At 42.2% G+C, this 20,624-nt stretch overlaps 1 protein-coding gene across 1 annotated transcript in view; it reads right to left on the bottom strand.

Moving 5' to 3' along the window:
- HSD17B3 (hydroxysteroid 17-beta dehydrogenase 3) overlaps positions 1–20,624 on the bottom strand; it is a 69,111-nt gene that overhangs the window by 39,544 nt on the left and 8,943 nt on the right. The window lies entirely within an intron of this gene.

The raw sequence follows: 20,624 nt of genomic DNA on the forward strand, positions 1-20,624 counted from the left end.
TTAAAAGCTGCTGTTTTCATTTAAGGCCAGATGAAAGAAAATATGCTGAGAGTGCAGATGGAGGAATTTAGACATTAGGAAGAAGAATTTCCTTACTGGCCAAAGACACTGCCATATATTGCAAAGTAAGCATGTGCTATTATTCAAAAATAGGGCAAGGCAGTTATTTTTCTTGGGTTTGTCTGAGACAGAGCTAGCCAAGTGATTTTAGTCCAAAGGCCAACTGTGTGCCATTACCTGAAGCTATCAGGAACACTGTCTTCAGAAGAATTCTGGCTGCCCTGTCTGTCACACTGGAGGTGGGCAGGCCACCCAGATGTTGCCTTCCCAGGTATTGGGAGATGGCACTAGAATGGCCCAGACGTGGAGAATGAAACTCAGCTAACCTTTCATCTTGTATTTTGGTTCTAGCATTCTCTGAGCAATAACAGCCAAGAATACATGTTTACACATATCAGAGTGACAAAAAGTAAAATTAATAATATTTCATACAAACAAGTGTAGTGAGAAGATCTCTCAAATCCTCTTGGGGGGGTTTAAGATTGATATAATCAAATAGGAAACAATTTGGCAATGGTATGCAATATTTAAATTCACATACCTATTGAGCCAGCAGTCTTACCGATAAGGATGTAGCCCTGGATGTGGGCTCAAATGTATGCTCAAAGAGGCGACTTACAAAATTATTTGCAAAATGAAAAATGAAAATTCACCTTAGTGTTCATCCCTAAAGGCTGATAAAAGAGACATGGTACATCCATGGGATGGGATATCCTGAAATCATTAAACAGAATCAAGCCCATCTGTGTGCCTTTGCTGTGGTCAGATCTCCATGCTATATTATTAAATAAACAAAGCAAAGTTTAGAACAGGGTTTATGGTTGTGTGAGGTAGGATCCCATTTGTGCTCAGTGGGCAAAAATTAAACAATTTTTAATTCTGATAATTTAATTCTAATAATAAATTCTGATAGAGAACTGCTGGTGGGGCTAAAACTTGTTCTCTCCTTCTTCCTGGGTACATGACTAAGTGACATTTCCCAGCCTTCCTTGCACTTGGGTTGGCCACAGAACTGAGTTCTGTCCAAGGGAAGGTCAGTGGACCCATACTGGAAAGCTCTGGGTGTACCATGATTTCTTCCCCTTCTTCCCTTCTCACAAGTCAGAGCAGATATGTGTTATGATCCAGCTTCAACCATGAAGAAGAGAGCAAGAGCCCACATGATAGATGGAACTTGCTCAGATCTACTTGCCAACAGGGAAAGCTCTCATTTTTTGTGAAGTCTCTAGACATTATTGGGTTTTTTGTTGTTGTTGTTGTTACAGCTGCCAATCTTCATCATACTATTAACATCTATACCAACATGGTAACTATAGAATTTTTTTCTTACTTTTTCTGAAAGGAATGGTTTTTCCTTACCTTTCTGAAAGGAATCTCAAGACATTTTAGCACTGGTTACCTTTACAGAGAGGGGTAAGGTAAAAGCAGGGTTGGGAAGAGGCCTTTATTTCTCTTTTTGTACCTTGCTGTACTGCTTGAATTTTCTAATTTTATACCTCCATTACTTTTATTTTTAACAGGAGTTATTTAGGCAAAGAGATGGTGGCCTTAGTCATTTTCTTCTATTCCCCTCTTTGAATTAAAAATACGTATATAGGTCGGGCACAGTAGCTCACACCTGTATTCCCAGTACTTTGGGAGTCTAAGGCAGGTGGATCACCTGAGGTCAGGAGTTTGAGACCAGCCTGGCCAACATGGTGAAACCCCATCTCTACTAAAAACACAAAAATGAGCCAGGTGTGGTGGTACGGACCTGTAGTCCCAGCTACTCGGGAGCCTGAGGCAGGAGAATCACTTGAACCTGGGAGATGTAGGTTGCAGTAAGCCGAGATCGTGCCACTGCACTCCAGCCTGGGCAACAAGAGTGAGACTGCATCTCTCTCTCTCTCTCTCTCTCTCTATATATATATATATATAAATATTAATATATATATAATATTAATATACATAAATATAATATATACACACACACATTATTAGCCATTGGGGAAATACAAATTAAAACCACAATGAGATATCACTACACAACCTTCATAATGGCTAAAGTAAAAACTAATGACAACACCAGATTCTGATGAGGGTGTGGAGAAAATGGATCACTCACACACTGCTAGGGAATACAGCAACTGTGGAAAAGAGTTTGCAGTTTCCTAAGAAACTAAACATGCAACTTCCATACAGCCCAACAATTGCAATTCTGAGCATTTCTCCCAGAAAAATAAAGACTTATGTTTACATAAAAAGCTATATATGAAAGTTAACAACAGCTTTATGTGTATAGCCAAAAACTGGAAATCGCTGGGATGTCCTTCAGTAGATTAATGGTTAGATGAACTGTGGTTCATCCATACCATGGAATTCTACTCGGCACTAAGAAGGAAAAAACTACTGATACAGTAACGTTGGTGAATCTCCAGAAAATTATGCTAGGTGGGGGAAAAAGGCAATCCAAAAAGTTTTACATAGTATATGATCCCACTTATATAACATTCTTGAAGTGACAAAATTATAGCAATAGAGAACAGATTAGTGGTTCCCAGAAGGGACTGGGAGGAAAGTGGGTGTGGCTATAAAATGGCAGCCCAGGGATCCTTGTAGTGATGGAATTGTTCTGTATCTTGACTATATCAATGCCCAGACCTGATTGTAATATTGTACTATAGCTTTGCAAGATGTTACCATTAGGAGAAATTGGGTAAAGAATACATATTATCTCTCTATAGTACTATGAGATCTTAGTCCACACCCCCCCATAATTTAACATTTATCCACCAATAAAATAGCTCTGGGAGAAGTCCTGATTACAAAGAAGTTTCAGCAATTCAGTGGAGCACAAAAACTGAGGATGAACACATAGAAATGCATGGAAAGCAATTTTATCTGTGTCACCCCATCTCCCAGTCTGGCACACCTTGGCTCCAAAAGGATCCCCTTGGCTGTGACTGTCCCTCATGGGAGAAAAGGAGAACAGGATGACTCCAGCAGCCTCAGCCACCACAGACACCTGCCTCTTTTACCCTTGAGGACTTCAACAGTTTTCACAGATGCTGATCCAAGCCAATGGACCTGCGTGGAGTCCACACCACTGCACCTACTGTGAAGAAGAAGCCACCACTCCAGCCTTGGCACCACCATGCCTGCACTGTACCCTCAACCCTGACACCAGGAGGGATCCCCTTGGTCATAACTTCCCCCATGAGGGAAAAAGGAGAGCAGGAAGATCTGTATCCGCCTTCACTACCAAGACCCCACAATCTTTGCCAACACTAACCTAAGCTGACAGGGCTGCTTGAAGTCCACAGCATTGCACACGCACCCCACCCCCAGGACCAGAGCCATCGGTGCATTCCCCTGGAGCCAAAGCCACCACACAGAATCCAGCCACCTCCCTCACACTCAACCATAGGTGAGGGTGTTTCCCCACCAAAGCCAGTTAATAAAGACTAGAAGAGGTGATTTCTTCTTCAAATGCATAGACATTAATGCAAGACTCCAAGGAACATGAAAAATCAAGGAAACATGACACCACTAAAGGAACATGATAAATTTCCAGTAAGTGGCCCCAAGGAAATAGAGATCTAAAACTGTCTAACAAAGAAGTCAAAATAATTGTTTTAAAGAAGATCAGCACACTACAAAAGAAGACAGGCCGGGCATGGTGGCTAACGCCTGTAATCCCAGCACTTTGGGAGGCCAAGGTGGGTGGATCACCTGAGGTCAGGAGTTGGAGACCAACTTGGCCAACATGGTGAAACCCCATCTCTACTAAAAATACAAAAATCAGCTGGGTATGGTGGTGCACACCTGTAATCCCAGCTACTCAGGAGGTAATCCCAGCTGGCTCAGGAGGCCAAGGCAGGAGAATCACTTGAACGTGGGAGGTGGAGGCTGCAGTGAGCCGAGATCACACCACTGCACTACAACCTGGGCAACTGAGTGAGACTCCATCTCAAAATAAATAAATAAATAAAAGAATACAGATAGACAACTCAACAAAATGAGAGGGGAAATACAGGAATAAAATGAGAACAATAAAGAGGTAGAAATTATAAAAACAACCAAACAGAAATTATGCAGCTGAAGAATATGATGAATAAAATGAAAAATGCAATAGAAAGCCTTAACGGCAGACTGAATCTAGCAGAAAAAAGAATCTGTGAACTTGAAGACAGGACATTTGAAATTATCCAGTCAGAGACAAAGAGGAAAAAAGAATTAAAAAGATTGAAGAAAGCCTATAAGATTTATGGGACATAAACAAGCAACCCAATATATATATTACGGTATTCCAAAGAGAACAGAGAAAGAAAAGGGCAACAGGCTTATGTGAAAAATAAAGTCTGAAAAATTCCCAAATCTTGCGAAGAAAATGGACATCCAGATTCATGACTCCCAAAGGACCTCAAATAGGATCACACAAATTAAGAATACTCTGAGACATCGGACAATCAAATTGTCAAAATTTAAGGACAAAGAGAGCATTTTGAAAGCAGCAAGAGAAAAGCTGGAACCCCCTACTAGCAGATTTCTCAGCAGAAAACTTGCAGGCAAAAAGAGAGTGGGATAATATATTCAAAATACTGAAAGGAAAAAAAAAAGCTGTCAACCAAGAATACTATACCCAGCACAATTATCCTTTTTAAATGGAGGAAAGATAAAGTGTTTCCCAGACAAAAACTGAGGAAGTTCATCACCACTAGATTTGCCTTACAAGAAATGCTTAAGGCAGTTCCTCAAATTGAAATGAAAACCCACTAAACAACAACACAAATCATATGAAAGCATTAATCTCACAGGTAAGGGAAAATATTTGGATAAATATAAAATAATATAATACTTGTAAGGATGGTGCACAAATTACTTTTTGCCCTAATATAAAAGTTAAAAGATAAAAATTTGTTAACAGATACCCAGTATAAAAGGCAAACTTTACAGGCATGATGTCACGCACCTGTGGTCTCAGCTACTTGGGAGGTTGAGATGGGGGGATCACTTTAGCCTGGGAAGTGGAGGTTGCAGTGAGCCAAGATCATGCCACTGCACTGCAGCCTGGGTTACAGAGTGAGACCCTATCTCAAAAAAAAAGAAAAAGCAAACTCTTTCTACAAAAACACAAAGAGGGGAGAATAAAAGTGTGGAGTTTTTGTATGTAATTAAATTGTTATCAACTTAAAGTAGACAATTATAAGATATTTTATGTAAGCCTCAAATTAATCACAATGAAGAAAAAGCAATAACTGATACAAAAAAGATAAAGAGAAAATAATGAAAGCAAATCAATGCAAAAAATCATGAAATAAAGGAAAACAGCAAAAGAGGAAGAGGGACAAAACAACCACAAAACAGACAGAAAACCATTTACAAAATAACAATAGTAAGTCCTCACCTATCAATAATTATATTAAATGTAAATGAATTAAACTCCCCAGTCAAAAGGCATAGAGTGGTTGAATGGACTTAAAAAACAAGATCCAGTGATACGGTGTCTGCAAGAGATTCACATAAGCTGGGCATGGAGCATGGGGAAGTCAAAGCTGCAGTGAGTCATGATCACACCACTGCACTCCAACCTGGGTGACAGAGTGAGATCCTGTCTCATAAAAAAAAAAAAAAAAAAAAACCAGAAGAAAGAAAACAATTTGATTCACAATAGCAACAAAAAGAAGAAAATACTTAGGAATGAACTGGTAAAAGACTTGTATGCTAAAAGTTATAAAACATTAATGAAGGAAATGAAAGAAGACAGAAAAATGGAAACATGTCTGTGTTCATGGATTAGAAGATAGAAGAATTAATGTTGTTTAAATGTGCATACTATTGAAAATAACCTACAGATTCAATGCAATCCCCATCAAAAATCTCAATGGCATTTTTTACAGAAATAAAGAAAATCCAAAAATTCATATGGAATCACAAAAGATCACAAATAGCCAAAACAATCTTGAGCAAGAACAAAGCGGGAAGCATCACACTTCTTGACTTCAAAATATATTATAAAGCTACAGTAATCAAAATAGAATGCTTTACTAACATTAAAAAAGACATATAAACCAATGAAACAGAATAGAGAGCCTGGATATAAATTCACACATCTACAGTCAACTGATTTTTAACAAAGGTGGCAAGAACACACAATTAGGAAAAGATAGTCTCTTCAATAAATGATGTTGGGAAAACTAGATATCTGCATGCAGAAAAATGAAAGTGGAACTTATCTCACACCATATACACAAATCTACCCCAAAGGGATTAAAGACTTAAGTGCAACCTCTAAAGCCATAAGACTATTAGAGGAAGACATAGGGGAGAATCTTCTTGATGTTGGTCAGGGCAATTATTTTTTAGATATGACACTGAAAGCACAAGCAACAAAATAAAAATAGACAATTGAAATTGCATCAAACTGGCCAGGCGCAGTGGCTCACGCCTGTAATCCCAGCACTTTGGGAGGCTGAGGCGGGCGAATCACGAGGTCAGGAGATCGAGACCATCCTGGCTAACACGGTGAAACCCCGTCTCTACTAAAAAGACAAAAAATTAGCCGGGCGTGGTGGCAGGCGCCTGTAGTCCCAGCTACGCAGGAGGCTGAGGCAGGAGAATGGCGTGAACCTGGGAGGCAGAGCTTGCAGTGAGCCGAGATCGCACCACTGTACTCCAGCCTGGATGACAGAGCGAGACTCCATCTCAAAAAAAAACAAGAAAATGCATCAAACTAAAAAGCATCTGTGCAGCAAAGGAAACAATCAACAGAGTGAAAAGGTAACCTACAAAATGGAATAAAGTATTTGCCAACTACGTATCTGATAAAGGATTGATATCCAAACTATATAAAGAGCTAATAAAACTTAATAGCAAAACAAAACAAATAACGTGATTTTAAAAAAGGAAGAAGGATGTAAACAGACATTTCTCAAAAGAAAACATACAAATGGTCAATAGGCATATGAAAAGATGTTCAGTATCACTAATTATCAAGGAAATGCAGATGAAAATTACAATGAGCTATCACTTCACACCTGTTAGAATAGCTACTATAAAAAAGACAAAAGATAAGTATTGGCAAAGATGCAGAGAAAAGGGAACTCTTGTATACTGTTGGTGGGAATGTGAATTGGTACAGCCATTATGGAAAACTGTATAGAAGTTCCTTCAAATAATAAAAAATATAACTACTTTATGATCCAGCTTCTGGCTGTATATCCAAAGGAAATGAAATCAGTATGTCTTCAAGGTATTTGCACTCCCCTGTTCATTACAGTACTATTCACAATAGTCAAGATATGGAAATAACCCCAATATCCATTAACAGATGAATTAATAAGGAAAATGTGGCGCGCACACACACACACAATGGAATATCATTTAGCCTTTAAAAAGAGAAGGAAATCCTGACATTTATGACAACATGGATAAATGTTGGACATGGATAAATGAGGAGATTATGCTAAGTGAAATAAGTCAGACACAAAGACAAATACTGCGTGATCTCACTTATATGTGGAATCTAAAACAGTCAAGCTCATGGAACTACAGTGTAGAATGGTGCTGCTAGGGGCTGGGTGAGGGGTAAATGGTGAGATGTTGGTCAAGGGACACAAAGTTTCAGTTACGCAGGATGAATGAGATCTAGAGAACTAATAGACATAGTCATAGTTAACAAGGACGTAGTTAACATAGAACATAGTTAACAAGGCTGTATTATATGGTTGAAATTTGCTAAGAACTGTAAATCTCATTTTCTCACCCCTTCCAAAAAAGAACAAGAAAAGATCATGGTAATGATATGAAATAATAGATATGTTCATTAACTTGATTATGGTGATTATTTCACAATGTATACATATTTCAATATATTAAGAAGTCATATGCTTAAATATATACAATTTTTATTTGTCAATTATTCATCAGTAAAGGTGCAAGGAAATATTCAGTACTTTTTAAGTTAAAGGAGAACAAAATAAATACACAAAAATTAGATGGCAGTGCTCTTGAAATGGGTGTGGGGATGTGTGTGGAGAGGGTGGGTGCTGCATGGGACTTGAGTGGGGCCAACCTGCTTGTGTCCAGCTGGGCTGAGTGATTGTCTAAGGCCAGAGCAATTACACACACTCCCTAAGGGAACTCTGTCTACAACTAGGCAGAAATGATGGGAACCATGAATTTGATGGTAGGCCATGAATTTGATGTCTTTATTTGATGTAAGCCTATTTGGCTGCTGTTAAGTATTGGGTTTTTCTTATAACCTCCAGTAATTAGAAATAAATGAGGACTGTAGGTCCCCTCCCACAAAACCCAGCCAGCAGATGGTGCCTTACAATGCAAGCAAGCTTCAGACTGAACTCTACCACACATAAAACATCAAGCTGGATCAGAGTCAGGAACCTGTTCTTGAAAGCTCAGTGGAGCCCCAGCTCTCTGATCCTTAGGCAGTCTACTAAATGTCTTGCATGAGGGCTCATCCCTGGTAGATAAAATATTCTAAGGGATGGATACAGTCAACCTTCTAGCTAAATCACGTGGCAGAATCCTCCACTACGTGGCAGGATGTGGGACCAAATCACAGTTCAAGGCCATGAATGCTACTCTGCTATACCCACGGATATTACACGTGTAAACCAAAAAGTGTCTGAGACAGGTCTCAATCCATGCAGAAGTTTATTTTTCCAAGGTTAAGGACATTGCAGTGGCACAGCCTCAGGAGGTCCTGAGAACATACACCCAAGGTGGTTGGGCTACAACTTGGTCTTACATGTTTTAGAGAGACATAAGCTCTATCCATCAATACGTGTAAGATGTACATTGCTTCGGTCCGGGAAGGCAAAACAACTCAAAGGGGTGGGTGTGGGGGGACTTACAGGTCTTAGGTGGATTCAAAGATTTCCTGATTGGTAATTGGTTGAAAAAGTTTATCTAAACACCTGGAATCAAGAGAAGGGAGTGTCTGGGTAAGATAAGAGATTGTGGAGACCAAGGTGTTTATTATGCAGATGAAGCCTCCAGGTAGCAGGCTTCAGAGAGAATAGATTGTAAATGTTTCTTATCAGACTCTCAGTTAATTCTCTCCTGAATCAGGAAAATGACCTGGAAAGGGAAGGGGATTCTTTACAGACCATAGATTTTCCCCACAACAGAGAGCTTTGCAGGGCCATTTCAAAATATGTCAAAGAAATACATTTGGGGGTAAAATACTTTGATTTCTTTTAGGGCCTGCTGTCTGTGATGTTGTTATCTTATTGCTACAAAGAGTCTGCTTTGTCACTCTTTTTTTTTTAGATGGAGTCTCGCTCTGTCACCCAGGCTGGAGTGCCGTAGCGCGATCTCGGCTCATGGCAAGCTCCGCCTCCCAGGTTCACGCCATTCTCCTGCCACAGTCTCCCAAGTAGCTGGGACTACAAGCGCCCGCCACCACCCCTGGCTAATTTTTTGTATTTTTAGTAGAGGCGGGGTTTCACTGTGTTAACCAGGATGGTCTCGATCCCCTAACCTAGTGATCCACCCGCCTCAGCCTCCCAAAGTGCTGGGACTACAAGTGTGAGCCACCGTGCCCGGCCTGCTTTGTCACTCTTAAGGTCTCTGTGTTGATATCAGTGCTGCTCAGCTGTGCCTGAATTCCAAAGGGAGGAGGGCGTAATGAGGCATGTTCGACCACCCATCTCCATCATGGCCTGAACTGGTTTTTCAGGTTAACTTAGGAATGCCCTTGGCCAAGAGAAGGGGTCCATTCAGTTGGTTGGGGGACTTAGAATTGTATTTTTGGTTCACATACATTTGTTCATTCAAGGGTAGAAGTGCCTGTACAACATTTTTTAACCAATCCACTTATTTTGAATGACTATTCCACAGTATAAATAATTTCCTCAGGAAAATTACTGATAACATCTGTTAGGCTAGCAAGCCCTCTAATGAAGGTCAAGTTAGCTGAGGCATAGATGTTGATGAACTCTGATTTGTCATTTTTAAAAATGAACTAAAAACTCAATTTATCCAGGGTTCTGGCAGAAATAGATAGCACACTCAAACTGAGTAATTTGGAGAGAGTTTAATATGAAGAAACCACAAAGGACAGTGCGATAGGGTGGGGCTGGCAACACTGAGCTGCTGTCACCATGTCAGAGGTATTTGAGCCAGAGCAACTCTATCTTAAATAGGAGCTGGGTGAAATGAGGCTGAGACCTACTGGGCTGCATTCCCAGATGGTTGAGGCATTCTATGTCACAGGGTGAGGTAAGAGGTCAACACAAAATACAGGTCATAAAGACCTTGCTGATAAAACAGCTTGCAGTAAAAAAGCCAGCTAAAACCCACCAAAACCAATATGGCGAGGAGAGTGACCTCTGGTCGTCCTCATTGCTACACTCCCACCAGCGCCGTGACAGTTTACAAATGCCAGGGCAATGTCAGGAAGTTACCCTATATGGTCTAAAAGGGGAGTCATGAATAATCCGCCCCTTGTTTAGCGTATCATCAATAAATAACCATAAAAATGGGCAACCAGCAGCCCTCGGGGCTGTTCTGTCTATGGAGTAGCCATTTTTTATTCCTTTACTTTCCTAATAATCTTGCTTTCACTTTAAGGACTCACCCTGAATTCTTGAAACCCCCTTCCCAAAGGCTAACTTTGGGTAAGCGGTGGGGTCTGGTAACATCTTTCTCATGAACCCTGAAGGCACAATACTAAAGAAGCCCCCTGACTCAAAGAAAATAGACTACAGCACTGATTGGACGGCTTTGGGTAAGTGGGGTGCATATACCCGGGTAAAGGATGGGACTGGGTTAGAGGCCCAACTTAGGGGAGTTAGAGCCTCTCCTAAGACAGAGCAGGTTAGAGGCCCTTCTTAATAAAAGGCAAGGGCACTTGACTAGCCTTGGGTTAGAGGCCTAACTTAGGAGGGTTAGAGTCCCTTCTAATATTTAGGGGGTTAAAGGCCCCTCTCAGAAAAGTCCCTCTCGTAAAGTCCCTCTTGGCTAAGAACGGGTTTGGCCCTATGGGATGTTGACTGCTTTTCTCTTTGGAATAATCTGCCTTTCGCTCTTTGCTAATAGCTGTGGGTGACAGGATTAGGCATGTACAGCACTGTGGTACATGGGGAGCTTTTTCCTCCCTAAAAGGGGAAACTTAAGAGCTGATGAGACTGCAGGAAAAGATCCCTTCACTACTGACAAGCAGCCACCTGAACTTTTCAGCGTTGCTGCAATGGGTGGGTTTTTCTCTGGGCTCTGTGAGCGTCTCGCCTCCCCCATCCTGCCTCAGGCAATGCTTTCCTCTCTGTCTCGCTCTGTCTCTCTGCAAACGGTTAAAAGGTTAAACGGTAAAAATCACTGTTCGTCTCCTCTGTAAAGTTTTGATTAATGGGAAAAAGGATTTGTGAGGCTAGTCGTAAGCTGCAGCAAATTTGGTGTGCTTTGTGTGTCTTTCTATATTGTTCTGCCACAAAGAGGGGTAACTTAGGATAGAACATGGGCATAGGACACCTGTAAGCCCGCTTTTCAAGATGGCCCAGCAAACTGGTCAGTCATGTCCTTGGGAGCTTGACCTTGTAACCATATGGCCGTGCTTTCTCTTTTCAGAACGGTGGCCTGGGTTCAAGGTTTGATTCCTGTCTTAGGGGGGAGTCCTTTATCTTCTGTCTGTGTATTTATATACGTTGTGTTTGTGATATAAAAGAGCTTTGATTGATTGGTTTAAAAATAATAAGAGCTTAAATCAAATATTGTATGAGAAAAGTAAAAAGTGTAATGCCTTTTAGTTCATGTGACTTAAGTAATCTTTGAGAAATAAAGATAGTTTTAAAAATATTGGTAAAATAAAGACATTTGGTCTAAAGTTAAATAGGTCAAATATTAAGTTTACTTAATGCTTTAAGGTCATAAACTGCTTCTTTGACTTTTAAAAATTGTTCAATTTACCTACTTTGGAGCATTAGTTCTAGATAAGGCCAGGGACATAGGGAGTTAGCCACACCCCCTAGCTATGCTGGAGTCAGCCCTCATCTGCACTTCTGCCTGGTGTGTCCTGAGCTAGACTCCACACTTGGCACATGATTAAAATTGCTTCCTAACCAGGTTTTTCACCAAAAGTAAAAGTTGCTCAGGGTTAACATTGTAACGTGTAATTAAGACTACTGAAGAAACAGTTCTACCTGTAAGGCATGTAAGGAAAGCAGAATGTGTTTTTGGCAAAAGATAATAAGAAGTCATGGGAATGTGGATTTTTCTGCCTGGATTAAAAGGTTAAAGGATTGTTAAAGGTTTAAGCAAGTTTTGGAAGGTTTGTGAAAAAAATTAATATTGTAAAATAAATTCTGTGTGTAAACATATTGGCTAAAATAAGAGAAACATTATTCAGTTTTTCTGTAAACTCAACATTGGTTGAGCACAACAGGTTTCTTTCTTTTTTCTTTTTTTTTTTAGAGATGGAGTTTCACTCTTTTTGCCCAGGCTAGAGTGCAGTGGTGCAATTTCAGCTCACTGCAACCTCTGCCTCCCGGGTTCAAGCAATCCTCCTGCCCCAGCCTCTTGAGTAGCTGGGATTACAGGCATGCACCACCATACCCAGCTAATTTTGTGCTTTTAGTAGAGATGGGGTTTCTCCATGTTGGTCAGGCTGGTCTCAAACTCCTGACCTCAGGTGATCCACCTGCCTCGGCCTCCCAAAGTGCTGGGACTACAGGCATGAGCCACTGCGCCCAGCCATTTCTCTTAAAGCAAAAACCTGCTTATAATCTGCTCTTTAACAAAAATTGTAAAGGGTTATATAAGGTTTATGAAAATCTTACCTTATGGTCAAACTGATGAAGATTAAATATATATGTCTATAAGGTTTTATTAAGAATTGAGTCTGACATCAATAATGCACTAATGCAAAAGTGACATTTGGCTTATTTGGTATAAAAATCATACAGGGAGCACTGTCAAATATAAAATAGTGTGTGGCTTTCTGTGTTCCAAAATAATGGGAAATTCCTATAATTCTGATATGACTTACTGTATGTTAATCAATAATTATATTTGTTACATAAAATCATTGTATGCCACAAAGGTAACCAAATTTCCTTTGTCAATCATGTTTTTTACTGTGGCTGTCCTAAAACTTTTTGTCATCCACAAAAAAAATTGTTGTCTTGTTTTGGTCCTCTTTGGAAGATGGTTTATAACTAGTTATAGAGCTCTAACAAGTGCTCTTAAATGCAGGTTTCTGATAACTTTGGAAATTGTGACATTAGAATAGAGGAAAAAACTTTCAGGACTCTCATGAAGAGCTGAAATGTTCATGAATATCAAGCAGAACAGCAGTTAACCTGAATTGACTGAACCAATAAAAGTCTAAAGTGGCTGGTGCGGTGGCTCCTGCCTGTAATCCCAACACTTTAGGAGTCCAAGGCAGGTGGATCACAAGGAATTCCAGACCAGCATGGCCAATATGGTGAAACCCCATCTCTACTAAAAATACAAAAAAAAAAATTAGCTGAGCATGATGGCAGGTGCCTGTAGTCCCAGCTACTCAGGAGGCTGAGGCAGGAGAATTGCTTGAACCTGGGAGGTTGCAGTGAGCTGAGATCGCGCCACTGCACTCCAGCCTGGGTGACAAAGTAAGACTCCATCTCAAAAAAAAAAAAAAAAAAGACTAATCTTTTCAACTTTTTGCTTAAAATGTTGCGTTTTGTTTTGTTTTTCAGAGTCAAGAAAACTTTTGAGCTATTTAAAGCTTTTAACAATTGAGTAAAGTATACTACTGTGAACAAAATTTGGAGCACATTTGTTTCTCTCTACCTGATTTCTCCAGAATTTGAAAACTAGTTGCGAGTATTCTTAATTTAATGACAACATAGCTATTTGCATAAGTGCAAAAAGAATCTGTTTTCTTTTGCAAATGGACACAATTAGAGAAACTGGTTATTTTGCCAAGGCTTTAACTGGAATGGTGTGCTTTCCTTTAAGGAATCATACTTGACTTGTAAAGCCAATAAGAGCCCGTTGGGAAACTGGTCTCATACCTTGCCTACGCAGTGCCAGTACAAGGTTTCTGACCCATAGTAAGTAAAGAATGTCACTTTCTAACAGGTCCAGAAGCCCCAGGTTATCTTGGGACCCCCAAGAGGGGAGGAATTTACTCAACTCATGGGTATTTGAGGGTACAAACCCATGACAGGGTTCAGCTCTAAAAAGTCTTATCAAGATTCCTTCTATGGAACAGAGTTTCATCAAAGCCAATTCTTTTTTTTTTTTTTTTTTAAATGGAGTCTTGCTGTGTCGACCAGGCTGGAGTGCAGTGGTGCTATCTCAGCTCACTGCAACCTCCACCTCCTCAGTTCAAACAGTTTTCCTGCCTCAACCTCCCAAGTAGCTGGGATTACAGGCACCCACTACCACGCCTGGCTAATTTTTGTATTTTTAGTAGAGACGGGGTTTCACCATGTTGGACAGGCTGGTCTTGAACTCCTCATCTCAAGTGATCTGCCTGCCTCGGCCTCCCTAAGTGTTGGGATTACAGGCATGAGCCACTGCACCCAGCTGAAGCCAATTTTTAAAAAAAGCTTATGTGAAAAATAATTATTCTTGCTGTACTTTATACAAATAATCAGGCCAAGTATAATGAAGCAAATCAGTCTTACCATGATTTGTCTTTACTAAAAATGGGAAAATGGAGAGAGAAATATTATGTTTCAAGAACTATGGTACACGTGTATCAAATTCTAGTCTCATCAGCTGTTTTTAAGTTTGTTTCTGCAATTTAGACTAACCCTGTTTATTCCTGTGAACCAACTAGTGATCTCTGACTGCTGTTCAGAAGAAATAAGAGAAATGGGTAATATAAAAATCTGAATCAGTCTTCTAATTCTGGGCACATTGGAATCAGCTAGCAACCCCATATCAGCTTGGTTCCAACAGTTTCTCACTTCATGGAAAGCCTTCTAATTTAGTTTACTTGGGATAGTTTTACTTATTTTGCTTTGCTGTTGCGGAATATATTGCAGCTGTACTCTTTGTGTAGGAATGCAAGACAAGTTTGCTCACCGTTTTCTTAAATGGGACACTTACTAATCTTCCACCTACCACCTTTTGTTGGAACTTGGAGTTATGAATGACCCTCACAATACTGATGCCTTCTCACTGAGCTCCTCTCTACTCTGAATACAAGACAGCCTACTAGTTAAGCAGGAATATAATTGCCCCTATTCAGCCTGAAGAAGTTACAGAAGATGGATTTTCATCCCTCTGCAACCTTTAGGATTAAGGGTTCTCTTATGAAAGGGAGGCGTTTGAACCAGAGCTACTCCATCTTAAGTAGGAGCTGAGTAAAATGAGGCTGAGACTTACTTGGCTGCATTCCCAGTTGGTTAAGGCATTCTAAGTCATAAGGTGAGATAGGAGGTCAACCCAAGATACAGGTCATAAAGACCTTGCTGATAAAACAGGTTGGGGCCAGGTGCAGTGGCTCATGCCTGTAATCCCAGCACTTTGGGAGGCCAAGGCAGGCAGATCACCTGAGGTCAGGAGTTCAAGACTAGCCTGGCCAACATGGCAAAACTCCTTCTCTAATGAAACTACAAAAATTAGCCAGGTGTGCTAGTGGGTGCCTGTAATTCCAGCTACTCAGGAGGCTGAGGCAGGAGAATCACTTTAACCCAGGAGGCGGAGGTCGCAGTGAGCCAAGATCACACCACTGCGCTCTAGCCTAGGTGACAGAGTGAGACTGTGTCTCAAAGAAAAAAAAAACAGGTTGCAGTGAAGAAGCCAGCTAACACCCTCTCACCCACCATAACTGGCTGAGCATAGTGGCTCACGCCTGTAGTCCTAGCACATTGGGAGGCCGAGACAGGTGGATCACTTGAGGTCAGGAGTTCAAGACCAACCCGGCCAATATGGTGAAACCCCATCTCTACTAAAAATACAAAAATTTAGCCATGCATGGTGGCACATGCCTGTAAACCCAGCTACTCAGGAGGCTGAGGCAGGAAAATTGCTTGAACCCAGGAGGCAGAGGCTGCAGTGAGCCAAGATTGTGCCACTGCACTCCAGCCTGGGCCACAGAGGGAGACCCTGTCTCAAAAAAAAAAAAAACAAGATGGCAGGATGACAGTGACCTCTGGTCGTCCTCACTGCTACACCCCCACCAGCACCATATCAGTTTACAGATGCTATGGCAAAATCAGAAAGTTACCTTATATGGTCTAAAAAGGGGAGGCATGAATAATCCACCCGTTGTTTAGCATATCATCAAGAAATAACCATAAAAGTGGGCAACCAGCAGCCCTCAGGGCTGCTCTGTCTATGGAGTAGCCATTCTTTTATTCCTTTACTTTCATAATAATCTTGCTTTCACTTTATGGACTTGCCCTGAATTCTTTCTTTGATGAGGTCTGAGAACACTCTCTTGGGGTCTGGATCAGGACCCCTTTCCTGTAACAACCAGGGGCCTGAAAGTGTTGGAGAAAGAACTGTGTAGAGACGTCCACCCAACAGGGATGGTGACCTTCAGCAGAAGACACAGGCTGCCCTCCACAACCAGGGAGACAGCACAGTCTCCCGCTTTACTCTCCCTCCTACCTGTCGCCAGTGTTCCCCACTGGCCAACCCAGCTGAAACCAGAGGCCAAGGGAGCCCAGTGGTGCAGGTCAGCCTCCCAGGCAGAGACTGGACCCACAGGGGCAGGCAGGTGAGACCAAACACACCGACACACACAGCCACTGGGTGGAGCAGACAAGCGTGCTCCAGCTGCTACCCAACTGCTGCAGAAATGTGACTGCCGCCAGCCGACCTTAAAGTAACTTTACTGGCTGGGCGTGGTGGCTCACCCTGTAATCCCAGCACTTTGGGAGGCCAAGGCGGGCGGATCACGAGGTCAGGAGATCAAGACCATCCTGGCTAACACAGTGAAACCCCATCTCTACTAAAAATACAAAAAATTAGCCGGGCGTGGTGGCACATGCCTGTAGTCCCAGCTACCAGGGAGGCTGAGGCAGGAGAATTACTTGAACCTGGGAGGCAGAGGTTGCAGTGAGCTGAGATCACACCACTGCACTCCAGCCTGGGCGACAGAGCGAGACTCCATCTCTTAATAAATAAATAAATAAGTAAATAAAATTTTTTAAAAAGACAACTTTACCTTGCAACCCAGAGACTCCACTGCTAGGTAATCTACCCAAAGGAAAGAGAAAAGTGTCCACACAAAAACTCAAGTGTCAATATTCACAGCAGCATTATTCATAATAGCCAAAAAAAAAAAAAATGGAAACAACTCCAACAGTTGTCAACTGGAAAATGAATAAACAAAATGGAGTATATCCATACAATGGAATATTATTCTGCAGTAAAAATTAAAGAGCTACCGACACATGCTACAATATGGATGAACCTCCAAAACAATACGCTAAGTAGAAGAAAACAGTCACGGAGAACTGCATGTTGTATGGTGACCTTCATATGAAATGTCTAGAAAAGATCGGTGGCAGCCTAGGGCTAGGGATAGGAATGCAGGATTAATAGCAACCAGGTGTACCTGATCTTACTCGAGTGATGGAAATGTTCCAAAACCGGATGGTGGTGATGATAAACAACTCGGTTAATTTCCTAAAAATTACTGAAGTGTACACTTGGGTGAATTTTATGGTATATAAATTATATCTCAAAAAGCTGTTCAAGATTAAAAAACTGACCCACATGTATATGACACCATCGATGCTGAAGTTTTAAAAAGTCAATTATATTAACTCTCACAGGTGATTTTCAGCCATGACTCTGGAGAGCTGAAGGTGTTAACACCACAAAGGTATTGTCACAAGTTCCCCCCAACCTGCAATCTGCACAGTGAGGTTTCACTCCATTAAAAAGACAAGCAATTAGGCCAAGTGAGATGGCTCATTTCTGTAATCCTAGGGCTTTGGGAGGCCGAGGCAGAAGGATCACTTGAGGCCAGGAGTTCAAGACCAACCCAGGCAACACAGCAAGACACCCCCACCACCACCACCATCTCTACAAAAATTAAAATTAAAAAATTAGGCCAGGCTCGGTGGCTCACGCGTGTAATCCCAGCACTTTGGGAGGCCGAGGCGGCAGGATCACAAGGTCAGGAGATCGAGACCATCCTGGCTAACATGGTGAAACCCCGTCTCTACTAAAAATACAAAAAAAATTAGCCAGGCGTGGTGGTGGGCGCCTATAGTCCCAGCTATTCGGGAGGCTGAGGCAGGAGAATGGCATGAACCTGGGAGGCGGAGCTCGCAGTGAGCCGAAATCGCACCACTGCACTCCAGCCTGGGCGACTCAGAAAGACTCCGTCTCAAAAAACAAAAAAATTAAAAAAATTAGCCGAGCATGGTGGCACAGCCTATAGTCCCAGCTGCTCAGGAGGCTGAGGTGAGAGGATCACTTGAGCCCAGGAGGTCAAGAATGCAATGAGCCGTGATCCCACCACTGCACTCCAGCCTGGATGACAGAGCAAGACCCTATCTCTAAAAAAAAAAAAAAAAAAAAAAAGATAAGCAGTCACTAGTTGCTGCATCAATTGTTTCTTTAAACAGTTGATTTCCTGGTGTATGTGTGCGTGTGTGTGTGTGTTTATGGAAGTGGGTAATGGGGGAGACTGCGTGTGTGGGGGCAGAAGGCTTATGGGAAGCCTCTATACCATCTGCTCAATTTTTCTGTGAACCTCTAATTGCTCTAAAAAATAAAGTCCATTAAAAATGTTTTTTCATTTTTAAAAAAACACTAAACCAAGGACAGTCCTATTTCAAGACTGACCCCTGCCAATGACATCCCCAAGTCTTCTCTCGTTCTCTCCATGGAAAATTCCCTACCCCCACCTCTAGCCTCCATTTTTGAGTCTTGGAATCCATCAACAGGATGGCTAAAGAATTAAGCACCTTTGTCTCCCAATTCACTTCATCAGCCTCCTGAAGAGGAGATTGCCCAATAAATGAAAGGCCATTTGCATTTTCAGCACAAAGGATGCTCTCTGCCTGGTGGGCTTGTTTCTCTCAAGAGCCACAGGCCTTTTAGAGGTTCCATGTGAAGTGGTCTGGGCCAGGAGGGGGGCGCCCGAGAACACTTGGTTGTCTGGGCTGGCATTGTTCCCTTTGTCTGCTTGAACAGGACTCAATCTTATTCCCAGAATGTCCAGGCTGACAGGCTCCATACACAGGTTTTGCCACCCCCTTTTCAGAAAGTTAAGCTGCAAAAGCCTGCCTTTCCCAGAATTCACTGCCGGGGCCCCATCCTGACGCAGAACGGCTGCCATGGGATGAATGGGCCTTGTTTTCCTTCTCCTGTATGTTGGGGCCTGGGTCAAGGAAGGTGCTTGTAGCTGCTAATCTACAGCGGGTAGTGGGAACGCCAGGAAAAACAGGGCTTCCTCTGTGTGGCCAAGAATAAAAGAAAGGGCTTGAATTCAGGTGCTACAGGAGTGGAAATGGTGTGAAAAATAGGGTGAGCAGTTGCTTCAGAGGTATGGAAGAGTGGGCCCACTCTCTTCCTCCCTCCACCCCAGGCCCATCCCTCTCCACAATTTTTTCCCACCTGCCTCAAGTAATGTTTGAAATTCTTTTAACAGGAAGCAAAGCCTCTCCTGCCGCTCTAAATGTAAGTGCAGATTCGGTTAAATGCAGTGAAGTATAAGCTTCTGGAAGGGCAGAGGAGAAGTGCTTTCCCTAGGGCCACCATTAAGTCCATCAAAAAAACCTGGACACAATACATAAAACAAACAGAAGACTCCAGATGTGAGAAGAGGTTCATTTAGGGGCCTCAGAACCCGAGGAAGGGCACTGTGGTATTTCCTGGGCCTTTTTTTTTTTTTTTTTTTCTTTTTTCACATATCCCAGACATTGCTGGAGAAACTGGCAGTTCAGAAATGCCAACAGGTGCAGTTATAAAAAAGTCTCGCTGGGCGCAGTGGCTCACGCCTGTAATCCCAGCACTTTCGGATGCCAAGGCAGGTGGATCACCTGAGGTCAGGAGTTTGAGACCAGCCTGGCCAACATGGTGAAACCCCATCTCTACTAAAAGTACAAAAATTAGCCAGGCATGGTGGCGGGTGCCTGTAATCCCAGCTACTCGGGAGGCTGAGGCAGGAGAATCACTTGAAACCAGAAGGCAAAGGTTGCAGTAAGCCGAGATCCCGCCACTGCACTCCAGCTTGTGTGACAGAGTGAGACTGGACAAAAGAACGAAACTCCGTCTCAAAAAAACAAAGTCTCAACAAAAGCCTGCCCTCTCTAACTAGAGGACCAGAAAAGGGGATGTCTAGTGAGACAGAAAACATTTAGACAGCAACTGTGTACTCCAAGCAAACACCTTGGGAAAAACTATGACCCCACCCATACCCCTGCCAGTAAAGGCTGGGTGGGGAGCTGGGTCTTCCACGCCAGTGAGGCTATGTAGCAAGGATCCTGGGACTTTCATCCCAGCCACCACCATCTCCACGAATGTCAGTGGAGATCTGAATTCCACCCCCACCTGGCAGTAACGAGGCACCTGTTCTCCTCTTTGTCCTCTTCCTTTGCCAGGGATGATAACAGAGGAGGCCTCATGGAGAGCCAGGACTTTCACCACTCCCCAGTGGAATGAGG

This window comes from Pongo abelii, chromosome 13 (assembly GCF_028885655.2).
Source record: "Pongo abelii isolate AG06213 chromosome 13, NHGRI_mPonAbe1-v2.0_pri, whole genome shotgun sequence".
Taxonomy (NCBI): domain Eukaryota; kingdom Metazoa; phylum Chordata; class Mammalia; order Primates; family Hominidae; genus Pongo; species Pongo abelii.